Consider the following 16033-nt stretch of genomic DNA (forward strand, 5'->3'; position numbering starts at 1 on the left):
CAACATGTCCTGTGAGGCTTCATCATGGCGTTGCTTTGCGCCATGCAGACCAACACGGAGGTGGTTTTGTGCCGTGCCATGAGCGGCACGGTGGCGCATTCCTCCGCTCCTCTTTCCATGACAAAAACTCCTGTAACAGTGGAATGTGCCATTCATTTCCAAACTGGACGCTCTGTTGATCCGGGACGTCGTCTGACTAGCACAGGAATTGCGGAATACGTGGACATCAGCACTTTTTCAGCACATTGAGACAGACGTGCGGAGGAATTCCGCGCGTCGCGGTGGATCCGCATGGCGCACAGCAACGCCATGATGAAGCCTCACAGGACATGTTGGGGCATGTCCAGCTCATGCACAATTTCTCAGATAGTCACATGACTGAAAAGCCGTTTGAAAGCCGTCCTGTGAGACCAACACGGAGGTGGTTTTGTGCCGCACCATGAGCGGCACGGTGGCGCATCCCTCCGCTCCTCTTTCCATGACAAAAACTCCTGTAACAGTGGAATGTGCCAAAAAAGTACTGATGTCCATGTCTTCTGCCATTGTTGTGTAAGTCAGATGACGTCCCTGATCAACAAAGCCTTCACTTTGGAAATGATCTGGTTGTTTCAGCCTGTCGATCAGCGCTCAGAGTGCGCCGTGCTCTCAGACGCTGTGGGCGGTCTTTAAACCGGCTGGAGCACTCCTTAATCTGTGTAATCCCCATAAAATCGTCCCTGAAAGCCATCTGAATTTTCCGAATGGTGTCCACCTGGAGGTCTCTCACAGTTTCTGGAAAAATTTGATGCAGCAAAGCTCCAAATTGTTCAGACATTTTATTCACAATAAAAATCCAACGAGAGGGGTGGACCACTGCTCACACAAAGCCTGCTCACAGGCGAATAACGTAACCGACAGGCGTGAAAAAACTCACGCATGCGCACGAAGGTTCAAGCTTGGCTGATGCAATCACACGTGATTCAAATCCATATGGTTTTTGAAAAAAATAAAGTTGGATACTTTTCTAACAGACCTCATATATGTTTTTGGGTTTCCTCCTCAGCATTGCAGAACCTACAGGATACATTGGCATATTTATTCCTATAGTTGCATTTTACTGACAGCATTCTTGTTCTTGCCATCATGATGCTATGTGCTTCCATCCTGTTTAGTTTGTCCAGGTAGGGTTTCCTATTTCCAACCTTTTTACGTTTTCAATGTAATGTTTTACCTTTGATTTGATCTCTCCTTGTTCTTTGATATTCTTCATTAGCTGTTCACCTATTTTGCTTTTTATATCTCCTTTGCTTGTTTGATCCGTTATTTGCAGTTTTTCCCTAATCTTGTTGACTTCCCTTTTCCATGGTTTACTGTTGTTGTTGATTATGCTTTTCATTAGGTCTGATCCTACTGTATTTATCCTTTTTTGGAAGTTTACCTTATTTTTTTGTATTATATGGTCTATATCCCAGAGCCCTGTTTCCGCATACATGATTTCTCTTGGTGTTGTTGGTAGTATTAGGAGCCGTTTTAATATATTGTCCAAGATGTGGTTCCTCATTTTTCCCTCTTTTTTGTTGTTGCCACTGATTCTCCTGCGTACACAATTATTGGGATTATGCATGATTCCACTAGCTGCCAGATAAGTCTCATTTCTATTCCTTTTAGATCCGGGCTTCCTGCTATTTGTAGGATGGTTTATAAGGCTCCTTCTGCTTTCTTTTTTGCTTCTTCTATTTGGTCGGTTTGATTGTTGTTATTGTTGATTATTTTCCCTAAGTATTTGTAATTTACACATTTTTCCAGTTTCTTGGGTCCTATGTAGAAATTTGTATCATCTTTTGGTTTCCCTATCGTCATAACTTTGCTTTTTTCTTCCCCAAATTCTATGTGGTACCTATTTGCTAGATCGTTTAAGTTTAGCATTGTTTGCATTTCCTTGGCCGTCTCTGATATGAGGGCTATGTCGTCCATCCATAGTAGGCATCCTATTTTTTCTCCTGTACCTGTCTCTATTCCAAGGTTGTTATTCAGGATCTCTTTGCCTATTTCATCTATTAGTAGTTCGTACATTATGACTGACAAAACTCCTCCTTGTCTGATGCTGTCTTTGATCTGTATTTGTCTTGTAAGTCCATATCTGGTCTTTATTGAGGCTTTCAGGTTTTCGTTGAGCTCTTTTTTATTTTTAGCCATATTTTATCTCTTAGTCCGTTTTTGTAGAGAGTGTACATCAGGGCATCTGCCCAGGCTTTATCATATGCTTTGGTCACATCCAGGAATGTTATATATCTTGGTTTTTTGTTGTCAATCAGGTGGTTTAATAGTAAAATGTGGTCTGCAGTTCCTATGTTTTCCTTACCACCTCCCCGTAGTTCACTGATTTGTATCAGGGATTTTATTCTATGGTGTATTATTCTTTCATAAAATTTTCCTATGTTGCTGCTGAGGGTAATTCCCCTTTCATTGGCACATTTGCCTTTTTTTCCTTTACCTTTGTATATGCTTATAATGTGGCCGTTCCTCCATTCATCTGGGATTTTGTTTGTATGTGCTGTTTGATTAAACATTGTACAGTATATTTTCATAGTGTCATTTGTTGCATTTATGAATATTTCGTTTGGTATCTTGTCTGGTCCCGTTGCCTTTTTCCGTTTTAGTTTCCTTGTTACCTGCAGCATCTCTTCGAGGTCTATTTTTGGTATGTTTTGCGGTCTTAGTTGGTTTGTAACTCTCTCAACCTCTTCTGATATTCTATTGGTCCACGCCTCATACTCCGGTTTACCTTCTCTTGCTCGTTATAGGTCCTCGTAGCAGTTTGTGATGTGGGATTTGGTTTCTAACTCATTAGTGATTTCTCTGTTATCCTCTGTGATGTAGTTGTATTCTGCCTGTCCCGTCTTGGCTAACTTTATCCTCATTTTCCATATCTTGTTTCTTTGGTCTCTACTGGTAATAATTTTGTTCAGGTTCTCTTGAACTTCCCTTTTATATTTCTCGTCCATTGTCTTTCTTAGTTTCCTTTGTGCTTCATAGTAGCTCTCTAATGCTTCCTTTTTTTCCTCTTTGCAGGCCTTCTGGAAAATTTTCCTTTTCTCTCTCTCTTTTTTTCTTTTTGTTGGTTTATGCTTATTGTTCTTTGTCCTATCGTTTCTTTTAGGGCTTCCTTTATTGCTGTTTCATATTCTTTGTATTCACTAGGTTTTATATTTCTAATTTTTTTGGGCAGTAATTTGTTGTATTCCTTCCAACCTTCTTCATTGTCTAGGTTCCATCTTTTAATTCTTTTTGTTCTTTGGCTGGTCTCTGGTATTTGGATGCAAGCTGTTATCGTGTTGTGGTCTGTTTCCCCATGTTTGTTTTTGGGTCTGAGGGTTCCTGCTTCATCACCTTCTACTCTTGTTGTTCTTTGTTCCATTTCTTCACATGCTATTATGTAGTCTATTACAGATTTTTCATCGTTGTGTCTGTTCTCTCTTGTCCACAGGCCTGTTTCAGATTTGAGGTTGATTGCCTTGCAATCTGCTTCTTTTAGTAGGTTTTTTTTAGGATTCTCCTGTTTCTACTTTCTTTTTGTTGGTATTGTCCTACTCTAATTTCCAGTTTTGGATTGAAGTCTCCTGCTAGTAGTACATTTCCTTCAATTCAATTTCAATTTATTTTCCTTTATATAGCGCCAGATCACAACAGAGTTGCCTCAAGGCGCTTCACACAGGTAAGGTCTAACCTTACCAACCCCCAGAGCAACAGTGGTAAGGAAAAAACTCCCTCTGAGGAAGAAACCTCAAGCAGACCAGACTCAAAGGGGTGACCCTCTGCTTGGGCCATGCTACAAACATAAATTACAGAAATAATTCACAGAACAATTCACGGACGAATATACAAGAATTGCTGTTGGTGCACAGGACAGGAGGGTCGCCAACACAAACATAACTCCCATCTCTGGATGGAGCTGCACCTTAAACAGAGAAAAAACAGAATCAGGCATCAGAAAGACCAAAAATACTGTATAATTTGCCAGCATTAATCAACAAGAAAAACAGAGGCAATACTAAGGTTATCGCCTTCCACTAGCCCTAAGCTTCACTAAAAGATCCAGAATTTAGGTGAAATTGAGGCCACAATAAGAGAAAGCTCTATGACCTGCAGACTTTCTTATTCACCACAAAGTAGTCCTGCACCCTGAGAACGTAAAGCCCAGGCCGGTACATAAGGTTTAATTAGGTCAGCTAGGTAGAGAGGTGCCAGTCCATGATAATTTTATAGGTTAGTAGCAGAACCTTAAAATCTGATCTCACTGGGACAGGAAGCCAGTGAATAGATGCCAAAATGTCAAAAGTCTGGCTGCAGCATTTTGAACCAGTTGGAGAGCCCTAATGCTAGACTGCAGTAAACCAGAAAATAGAACATTGCAGTAGTCCAATCTAGAAGAGATAAATGCATGGATTAGGGTCTCAGCATCAGCCATAGACAGGATGGGACGAATCTTCGCTATATTTCGCAGGTGGAAGAAAGCAGTCCTAGTAATATTTCTAATATGGAGGCCAAAGGACAACGAAGGATCAAAAATTACCCCAAAGTTCTTCAGTTTGTCAGTGTGATGTATGATACACGAGCCTAGGCTGAGAGTTAACCGGTCAAATTGATGCTGCTGTCTCACTGGACCAAGAACCATCATTTCAGTCTTATCAGAGTTTAAAAGTAGGAAGTTTCTAGACATCCAACTTCTCACTGCTGCAAGGCAATCTGCAAGTTATCGGCATATATAACTGAGTGTCATCTGCATAGCAGTGAAAGGTAATCCCAAAACACCGCAGTATGCGCCTAAGTTGTGCTATATAAAGGGAGATAAACAGGGGGCCTAAGACAGACTCCTGAGGAACCCCAAATTTCATGTCACTAAGGTTAAAGGTAGTCTTACTGTACAAAACACAGTGAGAACGACTGGTCAAGTATGATGTCAGCCATGCAAGGGCACTCCCAGTAATCCCAAAATGATTTTCTAGCCTTTCAAGTAGAATATGATGATCCACTGTATCAAATGCAGCACTGAGATCTAACAGCAGCAGAACCGTAGTGGTGTCCGAATCCATTGTAAGCAGAAGATTATTCACCACTTTAGTGAGAGCCGTCTCTGTGGAACGATATTTTCTAAAAACAGACTGCAGTGGCTCAAAGAGTTTATTCTCAGTAAGATAGTCTATGAGCTGCCATGACACCACTTTTTCCAGAATTTTAGAGCAAAATGATAGATTTGATATCGGCCGATAGTTTTTCAATACACTAGGGTCAAGATTAGGTTTCTTAAGTAATGGTTTAATCACTGCAGATTTGAAATGTTTAGGAACAGATCCAGAAGTTAAAGAAAGATTAATAATTTCCAGCACAGTCGGCCCAAGAGTGGGCCACAGGACCTTAAATAGTTTTGTTGGTATAGGATCAAATAAACATGTTGTGCTTTTTGTTGACGTTACGAGTTTCGTCAGCATGTCTAGAGAGACACTATCAAATTCTGTAAATCTATGTAATACCTCAGTAGTGGCGCCCACCTCAATAGCAGGGTGTAGTGGCTGGGTTAAGGCATGCTGGGATATGTTCAACCTAATGTCATCTATTTTCTTCTCAAAGTAACCTAGGAAATCTTGTGCTGTAAAAGGAGAGCAAGCTATAGGTGGTTGTCCATGAATAAGTGTTCCCACCGTGTTGAACAAGACCTTTGAGTTATGCTTGTTTTTGTTGATCAAATCAGAGTAATAGGTCCGCTTTGTAGCCAAGAATGCATGCTTATAGTCTAAGATAGCATCACGCCACGCAAGGTGGAATACTTCTAATTTTGAACGACGCCATTTCCGTTCTAGACCTCTTGCTTTATGCTTGAGGTCACGCAGGTAATCATTGAACCAAGGTGACTGCGATTTGGGGGAGCACGGTTTCAACACAGGTGGTGTAATCATGTCGAGTGTCGTTTTGAGCACTGAGTTTAAACTATCCACAAGTCTGTCTACTGACTGGGTATTTGTCAAAAGTGAGGCTAAGACATCAGGCAGTCTAGCTTCTATTTCAGTCTTAGTTGAGGAGTTGATGCATCGCTGCAGTGATAAATAAGGTTGTTGTTCCACTAAACACGGCAGTGAAACTGTAAACTTAATAAGTGAGTGATCAGAGACCACTGATGTAAGAGGCATGATGTCAATATTCGTGACAGCAATACCACGTGCGAGAACCAGATCCAGGGTATTTCCACTAATGTGCGTCGAATCCCGAATGCATTGCAGAAATCCTAATGCATCCACAATTTCCATAAATGATTTGCAGAGGGGATCAGAAGGTTTATTTATATGAACGTTAAAGTCACCAATGATCAGAATGTTATCTGCTCTAGTTGACAAGTTCGAGATGAACGCACCAAATTCATCTAAGAATTCAGAATATGGGCCAAGAGGCCTATATACAGTGACAGAGTAATACGGCTGATTTTTATTCTTCTGACCTTGGCAATGTGTAATATCCTGAGCGGAGCGGATAATCAGATGTTCAAACGAGTTATATTTGTGACCCCCAACAGCTAATAAGCTAAACCTAGATTTATAAATAAGAGCAACACCCCCACCTTCCTTCCTGTTTGTAGCATTAGATTTGTGTTTTGATTATAGCCTACTGCCTTTCCACCTCATCCTTATGGCATGTCTCTTGTGGTCCGTAGTAGCATCCTATGAAGTCTGGTTTATGTTTTGGGTTTTCTATTTTTAGCCAAAGTATTTCCATTGTGTTGTCTTCTAGGTTTTCTTGGGCTGTTGTGTGCTTTGCTATTTCGTTCATTGTAGCAATTGCTATGCCTCCTCCTGTTCTGTTTGGTCGTTGCTTGGAGTACCAGTCGTTGCTTGGAGTACCATGTGAAGTTGGATATTATTGGTGGTTCTCCTTTTGTTTCTGTTACTATTACTATATCTGTGTTGTTAGTTCGTATTATCTCAGATAAGCTTGTGTATTTTCCCTCTAATGCTGTTTATGTTTGTGTATATGATGTTTACCTTCCCTTGGTTATGCTTTTTTTCCTTCTCTTGTGTTTGGTTCTTTTCTCCCTTATTGTTTCTATCCATGGTATTGTATATATTTGTACTTCATTATTGAATGTTACTTTTCTTTTTGTATTTCTTTTTCCAGGACTTTTTATTATTTTTGCAGGGCTCTGGGTGTTGTCCTATTTAATTTTTGTGATGCTTATCCTGTTTGGTGTCCTTTCATTTTCCTCATACCTTGATGTACTTCGTTGTCTGGTCGTTATCCTTGTCCATGTTTGTTCTTCTTCTCTGTTTCTGTTTAGTGTTTGGTCTTGGGCGTGTTTGTAGAAGCATCTAGTGCCTCTGTTGCATATGCCTTTTATGTCGTAGCGGCATACCACATCCTTTGCTTGCTCTCCTCTGTCTCTGTTTCTCTCTGTCATTTCTGTTTTTTCTTCAGTTATTGCCCTCAACTCTTTTTCTGCCTTTTCAGTGCTCCTTTGTTCTCCTAGGATTTTGATCGTGATTGGTTTTTCGCGATCTACTATGATTTTGACTTTGTTTCTTTGACATGTCTTGTATCCCCCATCCATTTCTCCCAATTATTTGCGGTACATCCTCACTTTGGTTGGCTGTCAGCCTGATTGTAAGTTCACAGTCCTCTCTTTTCTGCGGTTTGCTTCCTTGGGCGGCATTTACACATTTGACTATAATTGGCGTACTCGGCCGCGACTTCTTTGGTCAGGTGGAGGTCATCATTGAGTAGGTCCTCTGTAGGCGTTCTGCTTACCACCGCTGGTGTCCTTATTATATTCATGTCGTTTGGTATGTATCTCGTCAAGTGGGAATTGAACTTCTCTCATTCAGATTTGCCTGTCCTTCTCCCTATCGGGGGGATTTTCACGACATATAGTGCGGTTTCTTGGTTTGTCTTTCCTTTTAGTTCTTCCAGTAGGTGTATGTATTCTGTTGCTTCTTTTTTTCCGTCCAGTCCGTTCTTTATGTTGTTTGTTCCCAGGAGTACGATCAGGTTATCAAATTCCTCTGTCTTTTCTCTGTATCCTCCTCAGATCCTCCATTTTGTAAATGGTGGTTTCTGTTGGGGAAAGTGAATGCACGGACCCACGCCAGGGGGTGTAAATGAACGGTCAGTAGGGTTTCCAAATAAATAACAATTTATTCTGCAAATGTGCACAAACACTCAAATATGCTTTAGACAGTCAATTGAAAACAGTGACGCGTGGGCAGGCCCGAGGGTAGGAGACGCCTATCCAGAGAAGAGCCGGGACCCACAAAGTTCCACCGCCAATGGAGACCTGCAACACACCAGAGCCGCCAAGTCCTGAATCCCCAGGTGGCCACTGCTCCAGCTGTCAGACCCGATACTGCTGGCAGGAACAAAACAGGTTAAGGTGGGTGTGTGCACACCCAGCAAACAGTCAGTAACTCACAGAAATCCTCCTGAAGGAATAAATCCAGATACTCCCAGAGTGCAGAGGAAAAACTGGAGGACGTGCAGTGTCAAATGTTATACTTAGTAAGTAAGAAGTTAGGAGTGGAGACGCCAACTCCTCCAACTTCCACAAACTCGGCTACAAGCTGCAAGTATAAGTCACAACTGCAAAGACTTAAGGACAATGAATGTGCATACGGCACAAAACGGCTGAGTAGGTTTACCTGTAAGGTAAGCAGATAACTCGGCAGAGTTATGGTGTCTCTCCCAGGCTTTTATGGATGAAGAGATGAGGTGATTGATGACAGATGATGACAGCCCCACGGTGCACCTGGTGGATTCTTCCTGGCTAGTGCGCCCTCTAGTGCCTGAAACCTGCCAACAGGCAGGGCGCCCTCTGGTGGTGGGCCAGCAGTACCTCCTCTTCGGTGGCCCACACAACAGTATCAGCATGCCATTCTTTGTAGTCTGCTTCCAACAGGTGTTGGACTATGTGCCTTCTGTTAGAGTCAGCTATCAAAACATTTTTTTCCGGTTTCTTTGGTATTGTCTCTCGGTCTGATGCTATTGGCGATCTCTTGTTAAATTGTTCTAACAGGTCTTTGTTGACTTCCTCAAGCTCATCACAGTATTTTTCTAATGTCACTTTTTCCTTTGTAGTCTCCTTTAGGTCTTTTTCTACCTGGTGGATGGGCCTCTCATTTTCTCTCAATTTATCTTTGAGGATGGTGTTTTCTTTTGTTAGTCTGTCAATTTTATCTGTGTCCTCCTGGTGTTGCATTCTCTTGTTGTGCAAGTCCTCCTTTAATTTCTCTATTTCCGTTTGGTTTGACTGTTGCTCATTACATTTTTCCTTTTACAGCAGTTTTTTCTGCCACTCGATTAGCATTCTTTCTTTGTCCTCTGCTTTTGCTTCTCTTTCTTCTGCTTTTTCTTCCCTTTTTTTATCCTGTTGTCCTTGTCCTGCAGTTTTTTCTGCTTGTCCTGGAGTTTTTTCTCCAAAAGCTCTTCCCATTCCTCTCTCACTTTTGCGTCTTTCCTCCGGGTCTCTTCTTCTCTCTGTAGCAGCATTTCTTCTTGCTGTTTGAGTCGGTGTTCTTTGTCACTTAAGCTATTTTCCCACTCTATGATTTTCATTTCTTTGTGTAGCAGTGTTTCCATGTTAGCCTGGGCTAGGTGTTGCTGCTGGTCTGTGTTTTTTTCTGTCTTTTTTGCTCCCTTTTTTTCTCCCATCTTGTGTACTTCTCTCTTCTATTCTTTTGCCTTCGTTAAATGATTTGTAGTTGAAGGTATGGCGGTTCCTTAGTTCTCTCCTGTTGAGGGAGGTTGTTGTTCTAATATCTTCCTTGCTTATTCCCTCAGTGTCTGCATCAGTGGTTTCTGTTGCCATGTTGTCATTGGCTATCTCGTCCTGGTTAAGTCCAGCCTCGTCATAATCCAAGTCCGTGTCTTCAAGTTCAGGATCCATATTTAGTTTGGCTTTTTTTGGTGGTTGTTTGTCGTCGTCTATATCCGCGTTGTCCTTGTTTGATTTTTCCCGTGTCGGATCCTCATGTTTTTTCTTACTTGCTGCCATATTTGTTTGGGGGTCGCCGGGTCGTCTCCGTTTTTTGCCTTGTTTATCTGTTTTCTCTTCATTCTCGGGGGCTGTTCGTGGTCAGAATGGTCCTGTGGCTCTTGGTTTGTGATGTATGATGGGTATATGAATGAAAAAGTCTACTTATCTGTTGTTTTTGGTGATTTTCTGCCGTTGTCGACAAGAACACGTCATGTAACATCTGGATCGTCTCTTAGCCAGAGTTAGCACGTACTCACCGTTTACATTAATGCTGGTTAGCTGCAGTATCAGCTGCTAACTGCAATTTGTAAACAAAGCCACCAAATGCCAAAAAAAACTTGGCTGCGGGGCTCTTTCGAGCTAAATAAACACAAAGTTTAGTAGTTAGGATACTGTCTTTCCTAACATTTGCTAGCAACAACAGAAATTTTTTATTAATATTATTATTATTTTTTTTTTAATGGCTAATGACTTAAGCTACCTAGCTCCAAGTGATAGCTGCTTAGCCTCTCGCTGCTTCCCTGTAAAATAATGAAGACGCAAAATAAACACAGGAAAGTGTAACGTTAGCAGACGTCCGGACTAGTTCGGCAAAGCGATACGATGATGCATGTGAAAAGGCGGCGACACAGACTCTTAGAGCTGTAACATCGGCCCAAATGACATCCAGTGGAGGCCATGCTGCTCGGCGGAGCAAAAACCCACCTAGCTAGGCTAGGCTGGCTAGCCTCTGTTACCCCTTCGGTCACCGATGCCGTAGGTGATCCTTGGCACAGCGTTTATCCACCTTACTGCTAACTACTGCATTTTTTTAAAGTTTGTGTGGAAGTGGGAAAACGGCACGGAGGCGCCTCAGCTGCAGAGGAGTCGCCGTTAGCCGCCATAACTTTATGCTACGTCGCTAGCTCGTCCGCGTTAGCTCACTGCTTAGCTTGTGCTAAAGGAGCGCAGAGCAGTAACATGACGGATCTTACCTTCGCCTGCTCGGTAGACAACGAAAGTAGTTAGACAATGAAAAGCAGATTTGATTGTCTCAATATTTCCACAAATGAAACAATGTTTTGATTATAGCTGGAAATCGTTGGGCTCAACGCGTCACTCAACGCACCTCAGCCACCGTGGACTCCAATTAATTTGTGGAAATGTCTCTGTTGCTGTTGCTGCATCTTGCCAAAACACACGTTCACTATTTCAACGTATTCACCATTACCGCACTAAAACCACCTAATTCCAACTGTAAAAAATGTACATGTTATGTTTTTTCCCGTTCACTCCAACACATCAGCTGAAGTGGCTCTGGGGAGCCAGTCCCTAAAGTGATTTCATAGAAATCAACATTTGCTACAGGCTATCAAATCTGAGTGTTTTAAAACAGCAGATGAAATCAGGCTAAATTCCCTATGTTTGTCTCTTAATTTCTCAGGGCATATGGCACCAAAATAAAACAGAATACATCAGTATTTTTGGAATTCTTTGTTTATTTAGAATAGGCATTTTATTTGACATTTCATGCACTTTAATTTGCGTGCTGCAGCAGTTTGTCTCATGAACAGACAAATTGGTCTCTGACTCATAAGGATAGCGTGGTCCCCAAATAAAAGAGTTAGAGCGAACCAATAACAAGAGAAAAGTACTGAGAACCTATGGAGGCGAGGATCAGAAAGAGACTAAAATACACTCACAACTTTGTGGATAATAACAAATGGTGAAATGCTAAGATTTGTGGACAGCGAACTAAAACTGGAACACAAGTAACTGAATAAGACTCTGGAGTGAAATACGAGCCTAATGAATAAGGATAACAACAAAACAGACAAAGTCTAGACCTCAAAATAATAAGCTTGTTTAGACACTCACGACTGAGGCTGAATTGTAAAGGAAGATATCAGCATCACACCTCTGTCCTGTGACCTCATGACTCCATAAGAGCTTCCCAAATGTATCTTGACCCTGAAGGCCGAATCCCCTCTCAAGTATGACACTTATACAACAGTCCCGTCTGGATCTTAGTGATGATCCAGGACAATTGCAAACCCACACACTCGACTTGTCACTGAGATTCCATAGTGCTGCATTCAGGGCATCCATTGATTCCACAAACAGTACAGCATTGCCTGAAAAATCAAGATCAAGGTTAACCTTTCTTCACAGGTAAACACACCTATATTGCTGGTCTCAACCACCCTACCTAAGACCTATTTCATGCAATCATTCAGCAGATGAGGAGCCGCATCACCTCTTTGATGAAGACCAGAACTCACTGGGAAGAAGACAGAAACTCTGCCCCAGTCACTGTCATCACACACAGCACTCACAGTGCCTGTTTATAGGCTGCCTGTGATGTCCAACTAATTACTGAAAACCCTACAAACTTTCAGGATGCCCCATAGAACTGCCCAATCAACCAAATAATGTAGACAAGTCCTGCAAAGGCTTTCATTTGAGGCCTACCACTTGCTATGACACAATGGCCATTTTTTTGTGCTTTGCTGAGTGTGATCCAGTGTGTAGATGCTTTAGAGGAGACACACACACATCACCTGGCTGTGGCAGATACATTGCTGAGATGATGCTGACTGCAGGCTGTGCGGATGTTTGTCAGTTTGAACCCAGGCTGGTTCTCTGTGGTTAAGAGCAGCACAATGCCCCCCAACTTAACTGGAGCTGAAAATACGAGGTCTGTCCATAAAGTATCGTACCTTTTTATTTTTTTTTTAAACTATATGGATTTGAGTCATATGTTTTCACACCAGACCAGCTTGAACCCTTGTGCGCATGCGTGAGTTTTTCCACGCCTGTCGGTGACGTCATTCGCCTGTGAGCACGCCTTGTGGAAGGAGTGGTCCCGCCCCATCGTCGGATTTTCATTGTCTGGAAATGGCGGAATGATTTGGGGGTTTTTTCCATCAGAATTTTTTCAGAAGCTGTTAGAGACAGGCACCTGGAAACTATTCGAAAAATGTATCTGGCTTTCGGTGAAAATTTTACAGGCTTCACAGAGAATAAGGTCTGTTAGTACAGCTTTATGGACCCCTTTAAGGACGCTCAGCGCGTCACGCTCAGCGCGTCACGCTCCGAACTGCGACGACACGGCACAAGCCACCGGACCATTTCTGAGCTGATGGCTCTGTGGATACGAGACTGTCGTGTGCTGTTTCTCTGGTTATCACAAGAGCTGGACATCAGCCATTTTCCGGCAGATTTCACTTTTAACAGGAGATTTTGTCATGGAAAGCCGCGTGGAGGCTTCGCGCGTCACGACCGATTCGCTTTGGAAGCGAGACAAAGGAACACCTCCGTTTCAGCGTGTCAGAGGACAAGTTTGGACATGTCCAGCTCTCCACAATTTCACTGATACTTACTGGACTGGTAAGCATTGAAAGCCGAGATAGACATGTCTCACAGGCGAATGACGTCACCGACAGGCGTGGAAAAACTCACGCATGCGCACAAGGGTTCAAGCTTGTCTGACGTGAAAACATATGAATCAAATCCATATAGTTAAAAAAAAAATAAAAAGGTACGATACTTTATGGACAGACCTCATATGCAGAGATGAGGATAAAATTATCAGCTTCTCCTGTGGAATTTAAGGTTGATTTTAGAATTTTCCCAAGTACTTTTTTAACAGTAAGGAATTTTCAACATAGCATTTCTAAACATCCTAGTTTTATTTTGGATGCTTACATTATTTTACTTTGCACACAGAAGCAATAACGATATTAAAATAAGTAACAAAAACAACAATAATAAAAATAAACCCAAACCCTGAACTCCTGTAATGCATTGCAGCAGCAATCGACAGTGTGTCTGCTTTAAAGACAGCGTGTACATGCAACTCTTTACTTTTTTAAGTGAAAAGACACTTATTACTGTATTTTTACGTAAAGACAAAACTTCAGTGGGTTTTCTTCGGTGAGGAAGCTCATGATGTGATGTAGATTATAAAGTTGCATCGAACACAACACAGGTGAGCCGTTCCTCAATTGTTATGCTGCTGCAATGCATTATGGGAGTTCGGTGTACTGTTTTTTTTTTTTTTTTTCAGCTGCAATCACCAAAGCAGTCGCAAAATGCGTGCAGGTTTTTTTTTTTTTTGGTTCCCAGTGGAGAAGGGAAGACGAGGCAAACGGGCGAGCTTGTGTCAGTAAGTGTTAGCCTACACAGCTAACAAGAGTAGCACCATTCTCTCGCCTGCAAAACCGCCTCGACACCTTTGAGCTCCGGGTCATAAACAAACCGCAACACGTCCACTTTCCACCGCATCATCACTTTTTCTTTGTATTTTCACTTTGTTTGCGTGTAATTTGCCCAAAATCTCAGAGAAAGTGCTGTGTTTCCATCCCCCAGAAATAGAGAAATTATGTCATATTTTACCCCTTTAGTGCCCGCCCTCAAACGAGACTGCGGTGCTCAATTCATTTTTCACGTGTCAGCACGTTCAGTGTGTTTTTGGATTCAGCTAACAGACTGTCTTCATTTGTCCTCCAGGTTTGTTTTCCTCTGGGGTTTATATCTGTGTCCTGTTTCTATATCATAAGTCCTCAGCTCACTGTCTTCATGTTGAAATCCAGCTATTTAAAAGTTCTCCCTTGGTTACCCTTCACCTTTTGAAGGGAGGTTGAACTCACCTTTTAGTTGTCCCCGTTCATCCTGCCTCCCCAATAATGGTGTATGTGTTCACCTTTCCTTAATTAACTATTATCATTGCTTGTACTCCTTCATTGTCTGGACTGACCTGTTTTTGGGGGATCGATTAATCCGTTTGGTTACCTAACCATAACAGTAATCCATAGTCTGATTTTAAAGAAAGCCCTTCATATTGTTTCTCATCCTTTGGGTCAACCTCAGCCCGACAAAGGTTGGAGACCCTGGTTTATATTGTATGCGTATTGGAAGACAACCCTCAGTTTTAACTTGATTTTTCCAAACTTTGAACATTACAAAGTTAAAGCACATCATTGCACAACAATGGTTTGTGCTATGGCTCAACAAAAAGTTCAGCTCTTGACTGGGCTAATAATTGTGACCCTGGTGGTGTTTGGTTTTTGTGAAATTATTTTGTGTGCAAATTAAAATAATGTAAATATCCAAAATACCATATTCGCGCATCTGGGGCTGATCATCAGCCCACCCAGCTTTTTTTGAAGAAAATTGGTTAGACGCCCACCTAAAATAAATTGATTCCATAACCACCAGCACATTTTATGAAGCAAAAAATTTGTTTTCACAATTTTTTTCCTGTTTCCTCTGCATCTGACTTGTGATGACATAATCCATTTGTTCTCTGTTCTTATTGTGAAAGACTTGTACAAGAAAGGAAGTGTTTTGTGACAATGTGGTTAGCATTGTACAAGAAATAGTCACACAGTGAAGGAGCTACTATCAGTTTATTTGTTTTTGTCAGACAAAAGTAGTTTTTACATCTGCAAAATGAGTGCCTTGTTAGCTGATGGCCGCAAAATTTGAAAGTTTTGTGCGTTTTCAAAACTTCGAGCAGAGATAAGCCAGAGACTGTGGAGGCTGCCTGCACCTTTGTTTGCTGGTTTGTGTTCTGCTTGTTTTTTTTTTATTTTTCCTGCAGCTGTTTGATGGATTCATTCTGCCATTCTGATTGACCAAACTACAGCACCAGCCAAGAAATGACCAACACAGGAGAGCGCGCTCTCTCTGTGTCTCGATGTCTTTCTTCACCTTTCCTTCCCTCCATCTATCTCTCTGTCTCTAAGAGGAGGCGGGGCCACATGAACATTGAAGAAACATGACATTGTGCTTTCAGACCAAACTTCTGAATTTCAGTAAACTGGGAAAATATTTCTGCTAATTGCAGATTCTCTGTGGAAATGTGACATGGTCTGTCCATTAGCGCCCCAACTCCAAGGGAAACTAACAAATTTTACAATGGACAAAATAATTACTTTGTCAGAGTGTGACAGTGTGAGCACAGGAGCACCCCTCGATCTTCTGGACGTGAACACTGACAGCTGACTTCAGGTGCTGACAGTGTCCAGTGATTTTTTTTTTATCTTAATAAGCAGGAAT

At 41.8% G+C, this 16033-nt stretch overlaps 1 protein-coding gene across 1 annotated transcript in view; it reads left to right on the forward strand.

The window, feature by feature from the left end:
* The window catches only part of LOC117521012 (long-chain-fatty-acid--CoA ligase 1-like), a 124459-nt gene that overhangs the window by 18227 nt on the left and 90199 nt on the right, over positions 1-16033 (forward strand). The gene's annotated exons all lie outside the window — the stretch shown is intronic.

The sequence above is a fragment of the Thalassophryne amazonica genome, chromosome 11 (genome assembly GCF_902500255.1).
Source record: "Thalassophryne amazonica chromosome 11, fThaAma1.1, whole genome shotgun sequence".
In the NCBI taxonomy this organism is placed as follows: domain Eukaryota; kingdom Metazoa; phylum Chordata; class Actinopteri; order Batrachoidiformes; family Batrachoididae; genus Thalassophryne; species Thalassophryne amazonica.